The sequence below is a fragment of the Armigeres subalbatus genome, chromosome 3 (assembly GCF_024139115.2).
Source record: "Armigeres subalbatus isolate Guangzhou_Male chromosome 3, GZ_Asu_2, whole genome shotgun sequence".
NCBI lineage: Eukaryota > Metazoa > Arthropoda > Insecta > Diptera > Culicidae > Armigeres > Armigeres subalbatus.
In genome coordinates this window covers 257,309,763-257,315,762 of record NC_085141.1, presented here as the reverse complement: position 1 = coordinate 257,315,762, position 6,000 = coordinate 257,309,763, and the positions used below count along the sequence as shown (strand labels likewise).

The following is a 6,000-nucleotide window of genomic DNA, read 5'->3' as shown; positions in this document are numbered from 1 at the left end:
CATACTGACACTAAATATTTCACTATAATGCTCCTTAACATGTGCACTAAATAATCTGTGTGACGAAAGTAGATCCGTTGGCGATCGCATTAAATACTTCTGATGATGATGATCGTGTCGCCGTAGATTATGCTTGAAGCTGACGGTTTGAAGAATTTTCACACACTGAGTAGTGGCAGTGTGACAGTCTTTTTTTCATTCACGTTCTACCCGCAGAAGCGGCGCATGCCGCGACACCGAAAATGTCGCCGACAGTGGGTTCCTGTGTGCGCGGTGGAGGACCTCTTTCCGCCAACGGAATCCCGCGTGAAGTCGAAAGATGGATCGGCCGTCTATCAGAGAGGCCACCGCACGACTTCAGTGCGCAACGAATCGTGATCGCGATAGGACGTCCGAGTGAAACCGGCCGGTTAGTTGTTAATAATACATTTTTTTACGCTGGTGCTGCGTTTTCTGCTACTTACTTGAGCATCAGCTAGTGACGTGCGAAAATAAGAATTATAAAGAGAGTGAGTGATCTTCTATTGCCGCACACGCGATCGGTGTGATGTCGTTTGAAATGGCCCTCAAGCCCTCAAGTGGTGCTCAAACAATTTAACAGCGCTTTACATCAACGGCCGGCAGTTTTGTGCACGTTGTGAATAAGTTACACCTTGGTTTATTTATTTATGTTCGGAATGAGACGATCAAAGCGCGCCTAGGTTTAGAACAGTTGATTGTTGCTTTATTAATTTTGATGAATATCGAATGAATAAATAAAATGTGCCTTGCATGTGGAGATAAGTGACTGCATAAGCTATACGGCTTGTGGTTATATATGATCCTGATGGATATTATCACTCAGTTTCTATTAATTTCCTTGAACTAATGCAATTACTTAATAGAACTATTACTTATTTTAGGATTGGGATTATTCATATGAAGTCTGCCTAGCGACAATGACAACTTTTTCGTGAATAATAAGAAAATTACATTAGAAGACCACAAATAGCTCGTTAGGATGATCGATTTACTTATTCCGAACACACTAAACGTAGCTGTTGGCAAAAACTTAATTTTTTATTTTTTCCGTTTCAAATTATACTTGAAGGAACCAGACGCAAAAGAGTATTTTGGTATGGAAAATAGTGAAAATAGACCTCATTTGAAGATACGAACAATTATTTTGTAAAATCGTTTTGAATTTGCGAAAACGGATCGGATAAATTGTCACTGTTCGTAACCTCACCGTGAAATTCTCCGGAGTTTTGAAGACATTTCTTTGGATTTCTACAGAAATTTTTTATTTGGTAAATTTTTTTTTCGGAGATCCCTCCAGAAATTGTTCAAAACGCGGAAGAGTCGTTTGACCGAAAGCTGTTTGGCCGATCGCCACTTGGCCGTTAAGCCAAAAGTCGTCTAGCTGAATTCCATTTGGCCAAAATTATAATAAGATCGAAAACGTCATTTGGCCGAAAAACAGTTCGTTCAGCAGAATAGGTCATTGGGGTGAAAATATCGTTTGGCCGAAATGTTTGGTTTGGTAGAAAATGCTATTTAGCCGTAATGTCGGCCCATCCGGCCAAATGGACCTTTCAGCCAAATGAGCATTTCGGTCAAACAACCATTTCGAAATAAACGGAATTTCGGCAAAATGACCAGTTCGCCTGAATGAAATTTTCGAACATACACACTCAGTTCAGCTCGACATTTTTTGATTCTTTTGCCGAGATCCGCACAGCTGAGCACTCGGTTCGTAACTTTCTGCATATATATCTGCTGAACAGGGTGTCGAATCATTTTCAAATTAAAAATTCCCTAATTTTTCCAGGGTTTTCGTTAAATTTCCAGGATTATAAAAAATACAATTAATTACACACATTAAATTTCGAAGCACCTTTCACGGTTTTATGTTATACATGTTGCAGATTATTTAATTAATTTTCTAAATGAGGTATAAATAAATTTAAAGTGTAAATAGGAAATTGATAATTATAGAAGCGGTAGCCATTTTAAAAGCAGATTAATCAGATAGGCGAATAGTCAGTAAAAACGTAGTTTTTACTAAAGGCGACTGTAGCGGGCTTGGTAGTCATATGGCTACTGCTTCTGCCTCATAGAATTGGAAATGAACTATAGAGCTCGTTTCCTACATCCAATTAGAAATTCCATCAGTTGCTTTCTCCTATCTATCACATTGGCAGCTCGTTAACCAAGACGGACCTCTGCCTCTCGAACCTAACCCAAAAATTCCAACAAAATTCCGCATGAACTCGTGGCAAGTGCAGAGGTATATTCGGCTTGCAGTGGGCGAGTGATTGCATCATCATTTCCTCCCCCTTCCCTACATTGACTTGCATTCTGACGTGGCAGGCGCCAGTATGACCTAACAAATGAGATCACCAGTACTTGTACATTGAAGATGTGTGCTAGTCCCAAGCAAACATCTGTTGGTTCCCTGTGCAAGAACAGCTGATCTGGTCATAATGGAGTAGCAACTACGAGCAGTCAATCAAGCTCAAGCTCAAGCTCAAGTTTTTACTAAAGGCGACTGTCACTATAATTCTGAAACTATGAAGATTTAATAACATTGAATGCTGAAATACTTTCTTGGCTCACTTTAGGCAATTTGAAACATTACCCGAGTAACACACTTGTCACATATCAGTCACTGTGACTCATATGCGATCAAATCCAGTCACATTGGAGTTGCTGCAACCAAATCGATCTGAACTGTGTTACTAGGGTATGAGATTTTAATTTGAATAATCTCTTAAAATATCTTCGGATACTCTATTCAAAATTCCAGGAAATCTTTCGGAGTTTCCTTCAGAAATTCCTTCTGAAACACCTTGAAAAAATCATCAAGGAGTTATCTCAGAAATTCATCCAGGTTTTTTTTCGGAAATTCATTTGGAAATTATTTCAGTCATTCTACCAGGAATTCATTCTAAAACTCATCTGGATGCCTTCAAAAATATTTTTCTAGATCCTAGATCCGAAGATATGCCTAAATACCTCCAGGAATTCCTCCGTCAATTCTTGCAGGAATTTCCTCAAAAATTTATACAAAAATTTGTTAAATTGGTAAAAAATCCTTTTTTTTAGAGAAGTCTCGCTTAACTTTCATATTGGTTTGTTGCTTTCATATTGGTATGTTGATTGCACTATTCAAATTAATGCATAAATAAAATGTTTCTTAGGTCCTTTTGAAAAGTTAAGCGAGAAGTCTTGGCGTATGAATCCATATTTGAGGAAAAATATTTAATTTGGTGGATCATGTGCCCCAGTTAAACTTCGCCAGTGTTCAAACCCACAAGAACCAAATTCTTTCCTTCTAGGGAAGATCCATAAAGTACGTCACGCAAAAATTGGCGATTTCCAACCCCCCCCTCCCCCCTTCGTCACACTTTTTGTATTAAAACTCCAAAATTTTTGTATGAGTCGTCACGCTGCTCGGAACCCCCCCTCCCCCCTAGGAGCGTGACGTACTTTGTGGATGGCCCCCTAGTTGTAAGAGCGAGTTGTTGGACAGCTTGTTTGTAGCTTACTGCCGGCCTATGACTTACCTGGATACCTGGTTGGCTACAGAAGTCGCCGGCCCCTATCTGGTTCTCTGTTGTATATTGTTTTCGATATTCTTTCTTCCGACATTCGCACTAAGTGACCAGCCGACTGAAGTCTTCCGTATTTTATACGATTCACAATATTTTCTTTTTTGTATACTTGATACAGCTCATAATTCATGCGTCTGCGCCACACACCATTTTCTAGTTTCCCTCCGAGTATTGTACGCAGCACTTTTCGCTCGAAACCCCGAAAGCTCTCCGGTCCGCCTCTTTTAATCTCCATGTCCATAAAGCGCCACTGGTAGAATCAGAGTTTTGTATAGTTTCCGTCTGCATGTTGCGTGACCTAAGCTGGTTACGTAATCCGTAAAAAGCCCTATTCGCAGCAGCAATACGTTTTTTTTACTTCACGGGAAACGTCATTGTCACATGTCACAAGCGTTCCAAGGTACACAAATTCTTCAACAACTTCAAACGCATCCCCATCAAGCACTACCTCTGCACCAACACCACTAGGTCTTCCTCTATCTCTACCTGACACCATGTACTTTGTCTTGGTAGAGTTAATGGTTAAGCCTATCCTCGCCGCCTCCCTCTTCAGTGGGACAAAACCTCCACTAGTGCTCTGCCATCGAATCCAATAAGGTCGATGTCGTCCGCAAAGCCTAGGAGCATATGCGACCGTGTGATGATAGTGCCGTTCCTCTGCACGCCAGTTCTTCTAATAGTGCATTCGAGTGCAATGTTGAATAATAAATTTGAAAGTGCATCACCCTGCTTCAATCCGTCTTAGGTCACAAACGAGGTTTACACTTCGTCTGCAATCCGAATACTTGATTTCGAGACATTCAGCGATGTACGTATCAGTCTAATCAGTTTCACCGGAAAACCATGCTCGGACATTATCTGCCACAGTTCATTTCTCTTTACTGAATCGTACGTTGCTTTGAAATCAATGAACAGATGGTGAGTCTGAAAGTTGTACTCCCGGAATTTAGCAAGGATCATTCGCAGGCTAAACATCTGATCCGTCGTTGATCAGCCCTCACGAAATTCCACCTGCTATTCGCCGCCGAAGAACTCCTCAAGCGGTCTCAGTATGTTAAACAGGATACGCGACAGGATTTTGTACGCCGAGTTCAAAAGGGTGATCCCTCTGTAATTGGCACACTCTAGTCTGTTATAGATTGGGCATATGAGGCCAGCCGGCAGGCAGTTCTTCATCCTCCCATATTTTCTGGATAATGTGGTGGATTGATTGATGTAGCTGCTCACTTCCATGTTTGAGAAGCTCGACCGGGATCTCGTCCTTCCCAGCAGCTTTACTGTTTTTCAGCTCGTTTAGAGCCTTCTTAACCTCGTCCAGAGATGGTGGTTCCACAGCTTGACGTTGCCGACTATGTCCATCCTGCTCCTTAATACACCTTCATTTTCACCGTTCAACAAATCTTCGAAGTGCTCTTTCCACCTGGCTGCCACCATAGTCCTGTCTGTCAGCAAATTCCCCTCTCGGTCATTGCATATGGCGGGCACTGGTGCAGTCTTATTCCGCGCGCCATTGACAGTTGCGTAAAACCTCCGCATATCGTTTCTATTCATGTTATCCTGTGTTTCGGCTATCACACTCTTTCCGTGTTGCCTTTTTTTCCGCGGTGGATTCGTTTCTCTTCTGCCCTTGCTACACTGTACCGCTCTCTGTTGAAACCGGTACGAGCCACTAGCATTCGACCCCTAGCAACATTTTTCGCGTCCGTCACTCGCTGGCACTCTTCATTAAACCAACCATATCGTTGGCGTTGCTGTGCAGTGCCTAACACATCCTGCGCTGTTGTAGTCACAGCTTCGTGGATATTTTCCCACACTCTGTTGACGTCATCCGGTTGCATCTCCTATCCGCTCGTCCAGCTTCTGGTGGTACTGTTCAGCAACTCCTTCAACTGACAAGCGTTGGATATTGAAACGCATCGTTCTGTTGTTTCGTGAATTCGTGACGCTGGAAAGGTGCGCCCGAATTTTTGCAACTACAAGATAGTGATCCGAGTCGATGTTCGGACCTCTGAAGGACCTTACATCTATGACATCCAAGAAATTTCGTCTGTCAACCAGCACGTGGTCTATCTGTGAGCAAGTGTCTCCACTCGGATGTTGCCAGGTGTGTTTGCGGATATTCTTACGTGCGAAGTAGGTACTGCTTATTGCCATCTCTCTAGCAGCAGCAAAGGTTACAAGTCGCAGACCATTATCGTTGGTAGCGGAATGAAGGCTTTCCGTACCAATGACAGGGCGAAAGTAACTTTTTCTTCCGATCTGCGCATTTGCATCCCCGATGACAATCTTTACATCGTTGGGCACTCTCCGTAGGCCTTATCAAGGCTCTCATAGAACTCATCCTTCGCGTCAACAGGCTTATCGTTCGTCGCATAGATTATCGGCTTCCAGCGGATAACACGCT

The 6,000-nt window shown here is 42.5% G+C and overlaps 1 protein-coding gene across 8 annotated transcripts in view; it reads left to right on the top strand.

Moving 5' to 3' along the window:
- The first annotated feature begins 277 nt into the window (after positions 1–277).
- The window catches only part of LOC134223771 (reversion-inducing cysteine-rich protein with Kazal motifs), a 102,371-nt gene continuing 96,648 nt past the window's right edge, over positions 278–6,000 (top strand). For 2 of the 8 annotated variants that reach the window (XM_062702960.1, XM_062702962.1), the window contains exon 1: positions 354–509. The gene's annotated coding sequence lies outside the window, so the exon portion shown is untranslated. Of the gene's footprint in view, positions 638–6,000 lie in introns of all 8 variants that reach the window. The other 6 variants (XM_062702957.1, XM_062702956.1, XM_062702963.1 and 3 more) reach the window with 6 other exon arrangements.